This window comes from Thermobia domestica, chromosome 9 (assembly GCF_964235325.1).
Source record: "Thermobia domestica chromosome 9, izTheDome1.hap1.1, whole genome shotgun sequence".
Lineage (NCBI taxonomy): Eukaryota > Metazoa > Arthropoda > Insecta > Zygentoma > Lepismatidae > Thermobia > Thermobia domestica.
The window spans coordinates 284,029,491-284,047,970 of NC_137462.1; the positions used below are offsets into that span (position 1 = coordinate 284,029,491).

Below are 18,480 nucleotides of genomic sequence, written 5' to 3' on the forward strand. Positions count from 1 at the left end.
CAATGATAAGGGGGCAGACGAAGTACTTCATGTCCGGCTTCCTTTGCAATACGGTCTATTCTATAGGAGACTTCTATATTAGAAGCAACCTTATTTAACATTTCTATTACTTCGAATTTGTTCCAGTTTGAATCACATTGAACACCTTTAGTTTTTAACCACTCCACAATTTCTTTTTTTACCACATGATTTCGTTGGGATGTTTTCGTCCTTTACTGAGTGTGTGGGAGCATTGTCAATTACAATCACGGAATTTGGTGGTACATTCGCAAGTTTTTCTTGGAAATATTGTTCATATTTTGCTGAATAATTCTCCGTGATAATCACCTGTTTTTGTGCCGCGAAAAACGAAGTCAGTTTCAGGAATTAACCTACTCTCAGTCATTGCATGAATAACTATTACCCTCCCGCTCCCCCCGTTTCCAGAAGGTGCTTTGACGCCTGAGGACAAACCTTCTCTCCAAGTTTGGTTAGCTGTTTTGATAGTAGTATCATGCCATGCCTTTGACTTTGTGTGACCAGCGTTGACCCAGGTTTCATCAGTATAAACAATGCACTTACCTTCTTGCCTCCGTTGCTTAATATTCTTCAAATATCGATGCCTCCATGCGATAATGTCCTCTCTCTCAATCAACAGAGATCGGCGCTTACGAGACATAAAGCTGAATCCCATGTCAAGTAGAAGGTGATGCAACGTCGATAATGATAAAGTAGGCAGGTCGTCGTCGTCTGCAATAATACGATGAATTTTCCGCAAAGAAGGAAGCTCATTGTCCCTATACATTTTATGAATTTTGCGGCGTATTGCTGCTTGGGTAAAAGAGTCATATTTCTCCAGCCTTGTATTTTTATTGTCGCTTGGTCTTTTCTTGCGTGGAGTAGAAACTTTTCCTTTAGTGCGATGGAATTCCTGACGTACTTTCGATATAGTTGTGATTCCCACTAATGTTGCTTCAGAGGTCTTCCTCATTGCTTCTGAAACAGTTTCAATATCCCCCTTCACTGCCTGGTTTCGAAAATATGAATACACGTTTAATAACATTGTTTTCTCACCAGTAGAAAGAGGTTTCCCTTTCTTTCTTTGTTTCTTATAACAATATGAGGAATTTTCAGTCATTCTCTCAAAAATCAACACTATAAAAGTTAAACACAAAATTAACTAATAACAACACTAATTATAAAATAGATAACACAGGAAGTAACTATAACAAGTAAAATATACAAAATAAAACAAAACAGAAGATACCCGCACCAAAAATACACTGAACTAGCACAGATCAAACTGAATGAAAACTGTCATGCGTAGCGCTTTCGACGACCAACGACGTGGCAACAACTGAGCTCATATTGCCAAACTTACCCTATCGTACGAAGTTTAACTGATAAAGAATGAGTTTGCATACCTCTATTGTTATTCTAACAATCAGTCTTACTTTCTTTGTTTATCTGCTGCAAAAGTTTCTACATTTTAAAAAGTTTTTCGATACTCTGATATTTAAGTGAGAGTAAATTTGACAATCTTACTTGCGTCATGCTTTTTATTTTGTCATCGGCTACAGTTAGGGTTGCAAGTACTTATATTATTGTGCTAGCTGAACGTACTAGCTACGCTGGACACTCGAACAATTTATAAACTGCCACGCGAGTCAACTCTACAGTTTAATTTGTTTTTACCACAATCTTGGAAAACATTTTAAATTCTGTCACTAACTGAATTCGCCAAAACCATTTTTGGTTTTAAACTGGCTCGTTTTTCTAATAACAAATCAACGAACCTAACACTTTTAATAAACATACGATACCAGGGCCGTAACTTGTAAAGGGGGCAGGAGGGGCAACTGCCCTCCCAGAGAAGCTCCCCGTCGTTTGAAGGGGGTCCATTTTAAGACAAAATTCTCTTACTAGATATACGATATGAACATAAAGGTAGCGACTGCATCCCCACCCAGGTACGATATTATTGTTTAAACTAGGTCGAGGTTTTTGCATTTCTAGCCAATAGCTACTCATACATCAGTTTTAGTGACGTCAAAAGGGAGAACGTCATAAACAATTTGTAACATGGTTTCTTATTGGGTAAGGAGATTAAGTAGTGACCGTCTGCTATGTTTTGAAATCTAAATTAGCGCACGAAAGAAACTGACGACGTGTTTGTGCGTTTGAGTATGAGTCGGTTGAATTTCATGGTAAGCAAGTAAAATTCGAAGTTCCGTTTAGTAGTAGTAGTAGTAGTTTCTTTTTTTTTAAATCTAGGTGAATTTATTATTTCCGGTATGTTATTTAATAACAGAATAATATTTTCTTGTAGTAGTGAAGTAGTGATTTTCTTAAACATTATGGTATGTTATGTGATATAATGATTTACTATTTAATTTCATTGTGGTATGTTATGTGATATACTGATATACTACTTAATTTCATTATGGTATGTTATGTGATATACTGATTTACTACTTAATTTAGATAACAACGAGATTAGGTGCAGAATATAAATTCCGATTATTTTTGGAGTATGTTAAGCAGAAGAGGTCCAGAAGCATGTAAAAGACAGAATTTACAGGAGAAATGAATGACGCAAGTATTTAGACGTAACGTAACCAAATCTATTCTAACCTAACCTAAACTAATCTAGGGTAGTGTTTAGCTTTGGGGGGATAGGTTTTTACCGACTTTTTTTTGGAATATTCTATTCACATTGGTTTGGCTTAGATTAACAACATTTAATTCAGACAGTATTGCCGAGCAAGCGTCAGAGAGTGAAGGCGGGTTAGACACCCGCAGGGCACATTCTCTTCTGTCTTCTTTGGTGTTGGCCCCCAATTACTCAACAATTACCGTAATCTACTAGCAGAAATAAGCGAATTTCTATCACTTTTTTGGAAAATTATGCTGGATCCCTAAACTAACATAATATAACGTAAACTAATCTAAACTAAGCTAATGTGAACAGAAATCACCAGAATTGTACGTTTTTTTTTTAATAAAGGAAAAAGAGCTGGACCCCTTCTGCTTAAAGTGAGCTTTATTTTTTTACCTTCACGGGAAGCAGTTTGTTTATATTTCGTGGCATCGACTTGTGGTACCTTTGAAACCTGTCTAGTTTGTGTTAACTAAGAATAAGGTTACTATCATACGTTACGGACAATATAGGTACTGATTAAGAATAGTCCGTCATAGAAATTGTAATTATAGATTAAAATGAGTCTATGCATGTAAAAAGGAATGTAGGTATAGGATATTAAATTGCACAGTTGAACGAATTTTACACAACATGCAGGAAATCATATTTCATGTATACAAGTGTGATACTGTAAGTATGGGACGATTACAGGATCTATACTACGTTTAAAATGAATCAGTGCGTATTAAATACGTGTGTATAACATACTGGTTGGCATTAATGCTGTGCCCCCGGATCGAAAATCGAAAAAAACTATCAAAATGTACTGCATTCTGTTATATTTGATTGGATTAGATTAAATTGCATTAGGTTAGGGGCATACAAACTAGTGTAAAAATCTGAACAACCTGTGCTAGGTGGCTACTAAAAGGCAGGAATACACTTGCAGTCAGTAGGGTCTAGCTGATGGTTCCGCACGGGGTGCGTCCGAAAATTGCATGCGCGTCAGCGACGGTGGGTATACGCATATGCAAGGGTAGTGAAAACGTGGGTTTTGATAGTCATACAAATTTCAATAGCACTTGTGACAGAGTTTGAAAAAGCCCAAGTTTTTCTGAAAAAAAAACAACCTACCTGGGCCCATATGGGTTTTTTCGTTTGTTTTTTTTTTCGAAATATTTCAATTCCTTTGAGGCAAACGTGTTAAAATGTGACTTACGTTTTTAAGATTGTCAATGTCACAACTTGCAAACAATTTTTTACTTACTGCTGTTTTGAAAACTGGCCATCAAATTGAAATTTTTCATTGGATTGCCGAGAAAATCTATATAGCTAATTTAGTGTCTCGTGCTTCTACTCTGAAAATTTCAACTTAAAAGACCGAAAATTTCGCTTTGTAGCGTGGATGCCCGCTATTTTGAAAAATAATAATAAAAATTATGGCCGCCGTTTTGAAATTTTACGTTGGTATTCCGCCAAAATCTATTCAGGAAATTTAGCGTATCTCGTGCCTTGTAGCCTGAAAATTTAAACTTAGAGGACCGAAAGTTTTACCCTGTAGTGTGTGGTACAGGCAGATACCACACAAGTGGAGACATGTAGATCGTGTCGAGAAAAAGCCTCAGTGACGTTCGCCAAATGTGAATACCAAATATATTAAATTAAAACTAACATCTCTTAATATAAAATGACTATAACCCCCTTAGTATAAATATTACATTGCCTTTTCGGGAACCATGGAAGATATCTTTCATGTTTTAAAATGTCGAATATGAAATAAATATTTCCCAGCGTAAAATAAATGATTTTATTGTTGAAGTTGACTTCCGATACTTTGTGCGTTCAATTACGGGGATTTCCCGAGCACTTGTTGCAAGACAGTTCTTTCCCGAAAATTAATTTTAAAAAACAAACGTATAATTCATATTTTATGAAGTTATCAAAATGTTTTAAATCAAATTATATATCTTCCAGCGTAAAATAAATAGTTTTATTGTTGAAGTATTCACTTCAGATGCTTTGTGCGTTCGTTTATGGGGATCAATCTTCCACTAGTATGGAAGTATGAATTCAGCACTTGAAATAGTAAGCGTTGCGTAGTCGTCAGAGCTCCAAGCATTAAGCTTCTTAATTTGGCAAGAATTTTTACACTATTGCTGGTGTTGATTCTACAGAATGCATATTTTAAGAGTAGCAACAAATGAACTGAACTAAGCTGCTGCTGTTGGAAAACCAAATTTTACTGAAGAATAATGATTACTTGTATGTCTATAATTATAATTACTTGTGTTTACCATCAAAGGTAAGAAGTCATTCTGATAGTTTTACTAATGTATTTACATATTTCCTGGTAGTACCGGCACCTATGCAGTGACGTAACTAGGGAAACAAACGTGGCTTGTTCTCCGGGTGCCTGATTGGATAAATATTTGGGGGGCGCTAAGTCGAGTTCTTGCCCTGAGCAACAACTAGCGCATTTACATCGCTGCACCTATGCCCTTAAATCCGTAAAACCTCGATGTTACCAAGTTGGGAAGGACACTATTCACGGAAAGTATTTTCTATTTTACTTCAAACAGGCTGTAAGCATAATCCATACATTAATTTGCTCCACAATTATCCCAAGCTAAGTTTTTTTTTCTTTCTTTTTATAATTCATTCATTGCATTCAGAAATTTATGAAGGTCTTATGTTGAATGTTAGTGTGTACCTTCACGTGAAAGCATCTACTTCGCCCAAGAAAAGTCCAAAATCTGGGGAAAAAAATTTTTTCAATGTGATCACCTTAGTTGTACCAATAATATACTAACAAAAAGCCAGGTGGGTTTTTTAGATGGGTCCAATCCGAAAAAAACCCACCGGGTTTTTTCGGGCTAGGCCGCTTGGACAAACCATGACTTGTCATGATTTCATACTAGTAACGTTTCACTTGTAAAGATAAAATATAGCTTCTGTACACTGTGCAGACGTACATTGCCTTTGAGTTAGAAGTCGCTTACCTTCAAAACTGAGGCTTGTAAACTTTTGCAATTTTAAGAAGAAAATGAATCCCACGTACCCTTTTCCCACGCTGAAAATATGTTCATTTTCTTTTCGGTATTTTCAATTCATTTCCCATTTACCACACACTGTTCGCCTGTTTTACATACCGTGTCTTTCGTAAAATTTCAACAACTGTCGCTCGTTATTTTTCAATAGTTCTATATAACTCACACATGTCACAGCCTTAACATACGCGCGCCATTTCCACGCTCCTTTCGCGCCATTATCTCCGCGAAATAGTCCATCCACCTCCACATACATTGCCGCTTAGAACTTACAAACTCAACCATTTTCTTAGCTTTTACTACTCCCGTTACCTGACTTTCATTCATTCTTCCTCACAAACTTAAATTCTCCAACTGACCCGCCAAATTTCCTAAGATTGGTCCGGCGATATAGCACTTAGCCCTACTAATTTCCGCCGGCGCAGTATTTCTGCACCATGTACGACATCTTTTATGTTTACATGCACTGTCGTTGTCAATATGCACCTCTGTCGCTAACGCGCCTGTTCCCTTGGCGCGGGCACCCTTGCTACGCTTTTGGCCTGATTCACTTAGATAGCATTTTCGCTTTTAACTGCTCCTAACACAAGTTGATGTGTGTATATATATATATTTTACAGTCGTTTATATGACACGCCCGGACGCGTATTTGTGTCTGGCACCCATAAATTTTACTCCTACCCTTAGAAACGATTTCTAAGGCACTTTGAGTGAATTTCATGGTAATAGCATAGCACGTAGTTATTTCCTGGGTACATCAGTTTGCATGCTTATTGTCAACCTATGCACAATAATTTGGGCATGTGCCAGGTTAATAAGGACCTAGAATCTTAGGGAATCATTTAAGGCAAAAAAAGTGAAAGGGAAATGTTTTTATTATTCTTAGTCAGCACCTTAAATTACTTCACAAAGGAAGACTGCTTGATTTGGAACTTAATATAACAACAATCATGCAGGTTAAGAATCTGAGATCATACCTTATGTTACGATGCATTTCATTCTTTTATGATGAAATATACTCTTACGACCTTGAAACATTTCTTGCGGGACGAGTTTCATTCCTGTGTACTGATTGATTTTTTGAAGGCTTAACTCATGCCCCTCGTTATGACATATGCTATAAAGACTGTCAAGCAAAAAACTACTAACCGTCCTGTGCCAGATGACCACTAGTAAGCAAGTAGTATCTCTAACCAAAGCTGGAGTCCGGTGGTGCGTCCGTAGAGAGCATGTGCATCGTCAATGGAAAGAACTGTATAAACAAAATTAGTGGGAAAAACATTTTTATGGTACAGAACCCCATGCCCACTTCTTTGAAACACTTTTACGACCACACGTTTCCTTACCACAGTGCTATTACAGGCCTATTTTATTATAGTTTCCTTATAGAGTATCACACCGTAAAGACCAGACAGCTTGCTTTACGGCTTCCTCATTATAACTCATGTTAGAGGTAATGTACTCATGTATGCATCTTTTTTTTTTTTTTTTTTTATTTGTTTATTTACTGGTCTTGGTCTTTTGGAATAATATTAAGTACTTGCACTTTTTTTCAATATACCTCAAGTTGAATCAAAGTGATAAAAATAACATAATAAAATCATCTTTACCATATACTCCTTCACAGGGGTATCGTACACAGTATAATGTACAGAAGCCGCGATGGCTCAGTGGTCACCTCTGGTGCTGGGGGTCCCTCGTTCGATCCCAGCTCGCGCCAAGTGAACTTTGTGGTGGACAGACCCCGTGTGCGTGGGTTTATTCGTGGTTCTCCCACTTCCTTCATATCACCATTTCTCATTACCACCGTCTCGCTTACCTTAGCCGGCATAATCTCGGGACGTTAAACGATTTATTTAATTAATACTTCGCTAAACTTATGATCCTTGCATGTGGACATTTGCTACTTATTGTTTTCGCTTTTATCCTTTTGCAGAACTGAGATTGACAGCACTGTACCGCGAACTGCTCCGCTGTTTGAATCTCAAGAGTTGGCAGTTTACTAATTACAAAATCATTCAAGACCAAGGAGATCAAAATCATTAGATCTCCTTGTGGTCTCCTTAACAAGACCACGCTATCAAATCTTTGCTCGTAAATAAGCAGAATGTGAGGAACTCTGTGTTAGGTAATGATATTAAGATGTCAATATTAAGATACAATGTTCTGATAAAGCTGATTGTTTATTTCATTCTTTATTTTATTTTATTGTATTTTTGAACTTACATCAGTATTTGTATGTAGCAAGGAAATACCTTATCGACACCCATTCACTGTTTTTTCTCCACAATCAAACACTCCGATATAGGACATCCTTCGTCCTTCATACAAAACATATTTGTAGGTATTCTTCATTATACAGTCTCACTTTCAAATTAAAGGAAGAATCACATAGTGCTGCCATTGAGTGTTACTTACACAGAACAGGGGAAATCAGCTTCCCGATCATCGCATAGTTAATGCGTTGAACGAAAGGAATGAAATTAGTTTTATCAAATGTGGGCATATTAGAGAAAGCTAATTTTATGAGCGCATTGAGGCTCCTTTTGAGAATAATTTAGTTTTCTGAACTTCAGTTTTACTGTTTCTGTACAGTGCTTAAACATTGTTTCTAACGAATTACAAACATGGTCAGTTGAGTCAAGAGTGGAAATTGTTTTGCTTGCTTGTTCTTTCTTAAATGACACTGCCGAAGAAACAAAGAAAGAAAAAGAATACAAAACACTACTTTTCTAGTTGAAGTATCAATATTTCAAACGTTTAGTTCCGAATTGAGATCAAGAGTATCTACAATTCTGATTCTTCTTAGTGTAAAATTATTATGTAAACCTCGAAAACTGCTAGATGGTTTTCGTAGAATAGTTGTACCTTTTGGTATACAGTATAAATCCGGTTTTATACTTTTCAAGGGACTTAACAGAAAAAGAGAAAATGGTGGAAAGCTTTTCAAGCTATATATAATTAACAGTATATAGATTTACAGAGATTATTTGCGATTAGTCTAAATATCTAGCAGTAAAGAACAACATTAAAGTAAACAATTTTCAGAATACATTTTGTACATCTAACTGTTAGTTATTTCTGTCTGGCTATGTATTATTCAATTTGCATAGCATTGGAAGGTATTTATGTAATACTATTAGTACTTTTGAAGTTCAATATACAGTTAACTTTTTCCTGTATCCCAAGTTCTTTTTTAAATTTAATTAACCATTTCTCCTCTACATTCGCTGGTTTACAAGATGTGAATGACGGAAAATTCAAATTTTCCTTAACGTAAAAGCGGGAAGTGGAATATATTGTGATCGTAGAGAAACTGAAAAGACCGAGAAAAATGGTGAGAAAACGTGAATTCTGAAAACGGGTATGTATCTTAATAATTACTAGGATAAATATTAGATACCTACTTGCAGATTATTGTATTAATTAATAAATAAACAGAATCGATCATATTCAAAATTACTTTAACCTGCTACCATAAATCATGATTTTAACCATGGCCATCTTGAGTATGTGACACGTTTGGTGTGGTCTTCCAAATGTAGCAACACTATTCTGCGTACGAGTTGCAGGGGGAAAAGATCCTTATGTAGCACTTAGAAGTAGCATATTTATATGTTTATTTATTTATTATTTATTTGTGTATATATATATAGATATAGATATATAAAATTGTTTTTCGATTACAGGGTGTAAGTTAAGTACGTGTCATCGCTAAGATGAATAGGATGTGTAGCTTCCAGTTTCCCCAAATACAGTAATTGAAGAATTCAATGGATGATGCTTAACGTGTGACTCACCGTAAGTTTGCAACAATAATTGCATCTTGCTTAAGTAAGAGTAGAATGCAAGGCCTAAATACGAATATAGAGAGGTTGATGTAAACTCAGAGCAGTAATGTAGAATTTGTACGTGAAAGTGATTGTATTTTGTCTTACTGTACATAAAGACATATAGCTGAATGAAGAAATGAAGAAGTGTGTTTACATTCGATCAGCAAATTAACATTTCAAGAAATTTATTGTTTGCCAATATTATATCTAAATTTACTCTGAATATTAAAACATAGTAACAAAATGAAAACCCATGAATATTTATCTTAATAGTGCTGTTCAAATACATATTTTTAATATCTTCTTTTTTAAGGTTCCCTTGTATTCAAAGTTTCATACTTCTAATGAATAAGGTGTCAAAAATTTTATTTTCATATTTTAAAATTTAAGTATTTCCGTATTTTTCGAAATATACGAGACGTGGTCAAGAGATACGGTGAATAATTTTACCATATTAGAAATAAAGTAATAAGCTTACATGGAATTTGATTTAATCTCCTTCAAAGTACTGACCTTGGCTAGCAATGCACTTATCCCAACGTTGAATCCATGACTGGAAGCATTCCTGGAAGGCTTTTGGAAGGGCGTTCAGCTGCTCTGTCGTAACCCTCTTGATGTCGGGAATGGTGTCAAAACATTTTCCTTTAAGCACAGTTTTAATTTTGGGGAAGAGGCAGAACTAGCATGGTACTATATCCGGAGAGTACCTGTGGATGTGGACAAACACCAATATTTTTATCGGTCAAAAACTTGTTCGTCAGTCGAAAGTCGGAGAACAAATTTCGCACCCACTCTCCTCATTGGCAAATCGGCGGTTAAAATGCTAAAATTGTGAGATGCTAAGTTCTTCGGTAAGCTCTTAAATAGTTATTCGCCTGTTTGAACGAACAAATTTTTCCACCTTATGCACTTTTTTTTTTTTTTTTTTCGTGGTTAATCGACGTCCCGAAGATAGCTTGTCCTCTACCGATTCATTTCCGCTTTTAAATCGTTTATACCACTTGTAAACAGTCTTCAAAGTTACAGCATTATCAGCATACACCAATTAATATTTCGTTAGTTTCTTGGCACTTATCTGCAACTTGAAACAGAACTTAATATTCCGCGTTGTTCGAAATCCATGATGCGCGAAAGACACGGTAAACACGACCTCCCTCTAGCGGCTCTGGACGCGGAGTGACAAGTCAGAACGTGTTTCATCTTGACGTTGGCTGTCTCAACAGATCAGCTATCGAACAAATTACATCAAATGAGAGTAGCGTCAGCAGTTGCTGCTTAAAAGGGGAAAAAAATCGTATTTTTGATCACACATTGTACCTGAGAGCAGTTTTGATCCCTGCATTCAAAATTCAAAACTGTGAGATTGTAGATGTTCGTTTTCATTGGATTTTATTTGTTTGTTGCGCACTGAATAACCTTTTTTTTATTGACGTATTTTCAGTAATAATTCTATTTTATTTTATGTATTTATTATCTACACTGAACTAATAGTTTACAGTTCTACGTTAATTGAGGGTCCATTATCTAGTGTTAGTGGTTTGGTCTATGATATTCAGTTAATCGTGAATTACCTTTAACAGGCTTCGAGCCGTATGCTTGAGCTTGAATTAATGAGGGATGTGTTCAGGGAAGATCATTGGACTATATCTGTGTTCCACGTTCTGAGTAGTGAATGGAATGAGGAAATACATTGTCCGCTGTTATATGCACTACAGAACAAGCCCATTTCTTTCATCTTAAGGTAGTTCACAATGTATTTTTACAATTCAGGCACTAAAGAAAACTAAACATAATAGATTTATTTTATTTTTACCCGATAATTTGTCATAGATTTTTTTCATTTATTTATTTACTTCATTGTTATTTACTTAGGAAGTATCGTAGTAGAATTGAGGAGTTTGATGTAATAAGGGCGTAAGCCCTACGCTTAAAAGGTTACGCCCTTTTTGCATCATATACATGAGTGGTTTTTATCATGCTTGTTAAGCCTCCTGTCACAATTTCGACTCGATATCGGAATAAAATGCTAAATATTACATTGTTTTATGTAAGAAAAAAACTCCACTTAAATTTTCAACATCGTTTTCTCCAAATGCATATTTCAGACCTACGCCCTTATTGCATCAAACTCCCAATTAGTATTTAACTATTTTCGAGGTTTATTTTTAAAAATTGGTAAATTGAAGTATTAGGTTCACCATGCTTAAAACAAGCCGTTTATGCAAGATGTGCATCACTAAGAATTAAAGGACTAAGGAGGGAGTAATTAAAAGTTATAACGGAGAACTTTCGAGGAAAAAAAAAAACAATTAAACTACTGTACAGTTAACGAAAGTTGGCTTCTGACAGGTTGACAGAACACGTAGTATATTGGAAGCACTCTTATCAAAGGCTCTGCAACTAACTTAGAATGTTTAACTCATAATTTTATAATTGTAATAATACGAAAGGAACATCTGATTTCCAAATAATAACCATAATAAAACTTGGAATATTAATATTCTACAAGAAGATTAAAGAAGAGTTAACACAATTTTCTAAACGTATGCAGCTTCAATATTTCTCTTCATCTAATGCAGAGTCTTCACAATCTTCTAATACTGAATCGAAGTTGGATTCAAACACTGTGTTAAAAAGAAGGTACTTTTTAACCTATTAAAATATACTTTAATTGAACTTCTGCCTTTATAACTTAACAAGGGTATTTCTCAAACACATCTACAAATTATAGTAAGTTACTGCTTCTGTGTACTTCGAATACAAATTCTCGTGAAACAGGCAAGTAAAAGACTTTTTCTCTGAGTGTAATTGGAAAATGCATGCAGAACAGAAAATTAAAACTGCAAATGATTTACTAAACTTTGTTTCGTGCTAACTTAAAACTAATTCTTTTATTTAAACAGCAATAAACAGAATACGTGAGTTAAATAAACTGTAAAAATATTTGTGAAGCCGAAGCTGTCTTTGACTGTCTAGAAATCGAAGGCAACATAATTGGTTCCCGAAATAACACTAGGAATATAATAATACCATTGTGATTCCCAAGACACACACTATATAAGTATTAATTATTCTTAATATAATTGCTGTATGATCGTTGAGTGATAACTATTTGTTTTGCCTAACCCGTGTATAAGTTTCTATTTTTTTTTTCTTGTGATATTTTTGCATACTAGAATGTTAGTTTCTCTATATTTTAGAAATGGTTTTCATTGTTTCCAAAACTTTTTTTGTAGGCGAGTTGCAGTACAAAAATTGTCACATTCCTTGTAAGGAGCAGAGAATGAAGAAATTTATTGTTATGCATGATGTGCACAAGCCTGGAAGAGAGAATGGAGTCAGTTGGATATCAATCTGTGGTGCTTTTGATCAGTTGTGAGCATCCACTTTGATATCTTGGTGTTGTTCATTGAAATCAACGAACTTACACAAGCTGGAAGTGTGAACGAGTACGCAAGTGCGACCAAATAGAACATTCACGAAATTGAGAACATGATAAAAATTCTATTTTTGAAACAAAATATACTAATTGGTAAATTTAAATTTACTTAACATGTATGATAGACAAAGCACTTCATATTTACTTAAATCAGTACTTATGGCATTTCCACGTATTGTTAACGTTTATTCAGGCTCACATGAAACTTGTCAGATATAATGTAAGCCTGCCATTTGGTCAGTAGAAATCAAAACACATATTTATTGAAAAAAAAAAATCGTCGGAACTCTTGCAATACCAGTTATTTTTTCTTTCTTTTATAGAGGCTTCATTTGAACAACTTGTTGAATTTATTGCCCGTTTGTTGCAATACGTTCATGGTGTTCTTTCGTTTGCAATACGTTCTTTTTATGAATGATCATTAAAATTGAGAAAAACAGGTTTATAATTATTAGAAAGTATCTGGGTATGTTCTAAGTTAAGAGCTAAGCTGTAAGTTCCATATTAGCGGTACAAATCTGAGATGACATACATCATTCTCTGTAGTGAATATAAACTTGTTAAACTGCATTTAGGTAAGTGTAATAATAAGTAGTTTATTATCGAAAATTAGGTTTTTATTCCTGCCTATAAAGGTAATCAAGATAGTTCCGTAGCTTTTTCACGCACCACCTTCGAACATCGATGCGTCACCTAAGACGTACCTGGACGATCAAAAATAGTTCCCATTAGCATCAACAACCCTCTGCCAACGTTCTGGAAGTTCATGGATTCCATCGTAATAGAACTTGGTGGGCCGTAAACCAAATGAGGTATCAAGTGCATTTTGCACCTGTACTAGGAATTTGAACTGGCGTCCTCTAAGGTGATTGTCCAAGGAATGGAACAGGTGATAATCGAATAGTGTAATGTCCGGGGAGTATGCTGGATGCAATAGTGTTTCCCATCCAAGGTGTAGAATGGTGTCCCGGGTCATCCTAGCCAAGTGGGGCTTAGCCTTGTCCTGTAACAGGAAGTCCCCTTTGCGATTCAGAAGTGCTGACTCCAAAGTTTTAAATTTTTCTTCAACACGGCTCAACCGCTGACAGTACACAGTTGCATTGATGCTCTGACCAGGTGGTAGCAGTTCCAGATGCACGATGCCGCGAGCAGTCCACCAAACACACAAGGAAGACCTTCTAGTGCTGTGCTGGTTTCGGCTATTTTGAAACCAGTTAATGGGATAGGAACGAATAATAACGGCGCCGTGGAGCTTCGTACAAGACCCACTTTTCATCACATATCAACACCGTGTTCAGAAATGGCTCCTTGCTCAGACGAGACAGCAAAGAAACGCAGGTATCTGCTCGCGTTGCATTCTGGCTCGGAGTCAAATTATGTGGGACCTATCGACTCAGTTTGTAATGGTTTCTCCATTCATACTGAATTGTAGTCCCAGTTCCTCACATATCTGGCCACTGTTTGCCTGAATTGCTGCTTGAAGATCTTCATTTTGTACATGTGGTGGTCTTCCCGCACGTTGTGCGTCTTCGAGTGTTTCGTCACCGTCCTTAAACTTGTTAAACCACCACTGCGCTTTCTACGTAGTCAGGATACCCTCACCAAAGACGTGGCATATTTTCCGCCGCGCTCAGCGGCATTTGACCCCAGTTTGAACTCGTAGAGCATTGACGCCCTTGTGACATTCTGTCCCATGTTCACTCTGTCCTTACGCAAGTTCACGGTGTAACTGAACTGCCACCATCACATAGTAGGTTGGATATACCCATACCAAGAACTGACCTTCGCCTTATCTCCATTCGCATTCAACTTACGGTGTTTGGGCCAATTGACCGCAGACCTCACAAAAAGTGACAGAACTTTGTTGGTTACCTTTATAATATTAGTGAATACATTTACGTTTAGGTGTGTATGTTACACTTTGGATTTGGTTAGTACTTCTAATATGTTTTGATTGGGAATAGCTTCAAACGTCACCATATTCCTTGATACCAATGAGTCATGCCGAACAGCTCTTTTCCAGAATTCAATATATTACCAAAATCTATTGAATGTTTAGAAATGTATGTATAATTTGCACACCCTTTGAAGAAAGAATGGAGCTAGTTGAAAATCAATTCGTAGTGCTTTTAACCAATTATTAGCATCTGTTTTGATATCTTACTGTAGTCCATTGATATCGTCGACCTTAGACAAGCTTGTTTGGAAGTGTATTATATGATTCATGTAATATTTTCTTCTTTCTGGTTAGATCATTGGTTCATATCAGACAGGACATCACCATCAGTGAAAAGTTATTTACATTTTTTAACGTACGTTGTAGTATAGCGAATCCTTTACGTATAGAGTCGTCAAAGGGCTGATCATATACAAGTAATGAGAACAATGTTATAAGTCCTATCTGGTTTTATGCATAAAACATCTGTTACATTCCCTGAATTTAATTGCCTCCCATCTCTGTATTTTTTTTTACCACACGTGTGGAAGGCGTCATAACCGTCAGCACGTCAGTCTTTGTCAATGTACCGCAGCGATCACCATGTTGTATGTGTGATGTCTTTCCTTGTGTTGTGGTGCTTTCCGCGAATTGGTCACTTTTGGCGAAGAGGTCGCCATGAAGTCCCTGAAAACATTGTTGTGAACTGCACCCACTTGCCACTTCAATCTCGATCCACGCACGTCGTTTTTCCGAAACATATTGTTATGGCGCATCAAATTGCCTTCTCTAGAACATTGCTTTGTTTTGACTGAATAACACATAGTCGTTATCTCTCGCCGTACTTCATCGTCTCACATTCCCTTGTCACCTGTGGAACTCCTGTAGTGCTGAGACACATCCTTCTGCCGTGTGAACAGTGTTGCCATTATTTTTCTATCTAAGCTCTCTATTTGGGAAAGTATATACCTTTTTTTTAATTTTATCTTTTTCATCAAGTAAATATGAAATTGTGCATTTTTCATACACTATAAATTTCTTCACAGACAAGGATTAGAGAAACGAACATTTAAAATACGAATCATTTAATATAAATTTAATTTAAGAGTATTAGAAGAAAGATGTACAGTATATTGAAATGATCACTTCCTTCGAGGTTAAGATGATATAGTGTTGTTTTTCTGATATTGCTTAGTTTTGGTGTGTATCAATGAAAATTTCAGTTGTGAAACTACAATCACCTTAAATACAAATTATTTTAACGCGTGATAACTGAAATCAATTGTAAATGTAATTGAATTAATTCATAAATTAAAGGAAATGTTTGTATTATGGGTAAGTTTATTAGATATTGTAGTATCTACATCTTTATTCCTTATTACATAAGTTGCATGCTTTTGGTGTTGGTAACTTTGAACAGCGATCACCATGTTATCAATAATATACGCAACAGTATGAACAATATTGCGTACAATTGTTTGCTTAGATTGAAGAAAAGAATTATGACACCATAAATTTATCTGTGAAATAGGGTATATTTACCATACATGTTTTATAAGGACTTCCGATTTTTTTATTTATTTTTTTTTCACTTTAAAATACATGGCTCAATCTCTGATTGACAAAGGAATATTTAGGGCTCGCATACTCATTTTTGGTGAGGTGTCGTATTGTAATTTCAGTATTTTTGATTTTTATGTGTTTTGTAGAATTGAAGAATAGGATGGTAATAAACAAAATATTGTAGTACTTGTTGTTTAGTTTCATTACTTTTTTTCTTCCATCCTCTGTCTTAAGTTCCAGAATAGAAAACAAGCTTTTCAGTAAAATCCCTATAACCTTGTACACAGGTATGTAAGAATTCTGAATATGTAAGATTTTCTTAGGAAACCCCCTTTTTTCCCTCTTTCTTTCTTTCTTTCTTGGAATATTGAGCTATAACACATGGCAAAATAAAATTCCCCTATATCTGGTTTTCTGGCTCCTTCCTTCTTACGATAGATATTTTGCTCACGTTCCTTTTTTTTTTCTTTTGTTCAAAGATAACATACAGTATCTGCAAATTACTAAACATATAAGGTGTTTCAAGGGAAAAGGGCAATACTTTGAGAAACGGTAGTATGACTAATTCTAAACAGATAACTTCATATGAGCATTGGTCGTATACTAAACGATTTGAGAGGTATTGGTTGTGAATCACTTTTTACCTTAGGCTGCTTATTTCTCAGTCTGTCGTCACTCTACAGCGGTGAGAAATAACGCACTTAAAATTTGATGGGATGACTTTTCCAACGGTATGCAACTTGTAGCAGGTGGTGTCTTTGAGAGGGAAGTTGTAGAGTACATGTAACATTAATTTAAGATTTATTTAAGGGAACTGTATGGTAACGTTGATTTCCAATTTCCTTCAATAACTTCCCTTCCAAGATTAACTACAGAGCGAGCAATAAGCAACATAAGGTCAGAAATAGTTCACATCTGTAACTCTGAAACCATTGAGAATAGGGCTCATATTCAATTAACTTTTTTGCTTAGAATCACCCATGTTGATATTTTCCAAAGTATTCCTCTTTCTCCCTGAAACACCATATATACAAGCTGCTTTTTCACGTATTTTACCGCTTTGTTGAAATTCGTATTTTACCAATATCGAAATGTTATTTTTGTTCATTCTGTACGTGATCAGAAAGACTAAATCATACCTATTCTACGTTTCTTCGTCATAATTTAAGTGCTTTATTAGTGTTTCATAAATATTTAGAAAGTATTTATTTTACGTCGCTTATGCTTAAATATTACCAATATGACTGATTTATTTTAGTTTTTAATTTTAACTGGATCTTAAGTTCTTTATTGTAATCCTTGTACAAGAGTTCATAATCAATTGGAACATTTCATCATTTCCTCAAGCTGAGTATATTTGGAGGATGTTATTAAAAATTTGCGAAGGAAAAATATAATCTGTATCATTTACTAATTTACTCTAAGTTTATTGTCTATACTATATCAGATATTTAGCGAAAACCCTCTAGTTGCCAATGAAGTATTCTCAAAAGCATTCGACGAAAGAAAGCATTGAATTACGATAAATTTAAATAAGAAAATAAATTTAGGTCAAGATAAGAAAATCAGAGTCGTATTAAATTGTTTGCCATTTAAAAGTTTCATCTACAATATTAGTGTTCAGTTTTGGTGGTAGTAATTGCCTTTTCACGTACATATCTTAGTAGTACCTCAAGTGCTTCTTCTTTGCACGAGTAGGACAATGTTTATGCAAAGACTTGAAAATAAAGAAATCAATGAGATAAATAGCGAAAGCCAAAGTCAGCTGCCATGCACGGGAACAATAAGATTTATGCAATTTGAAAATAAAGAAATAAGTGAAATAACTAAGTGCAACGTCAAAGAAGTTGTCCCTGTCAATTTCAGGGCCAGCTGATATGCCCCTTCTTGCGTAAGCTTAGGTTTAAGTGTAGTTAAGGAAGACCAATACCTGGGCCGATGCCGCCTGTGTCCATTTATGTTTCTCACCCAGTCTCACTACCTCTTCCCCTAACGGGGCTTGAACTTACCAGTAACGGTATCATCGGTGTCACTAGAATCAC

General features: G+C 35.5%; 1 long non-coding RNA gene across 1 annotated transcript; it reads left to right on the forward strand.

The window, feature by feature from the left end:
* The first annotated feature begins 1,463 nt into the window (after nucleotides 1-1,463).
* On the forward strand, nucleotides 1,464-16,616 carry LOC145660736 (uncharacterized). The gene is made up of 3 exons (XR_014126870.1): nucleotides 1,464-2,186; nucleotides 9,357-9,468; nucleotides 12,737-16,616. It is a non-coding gene; the product is annotated as an uncharacterized LOC145660736 (long non-coding RNA).
* Nucleotides 16,617-18,480: the final 1,864 nt, after the last annotated feature.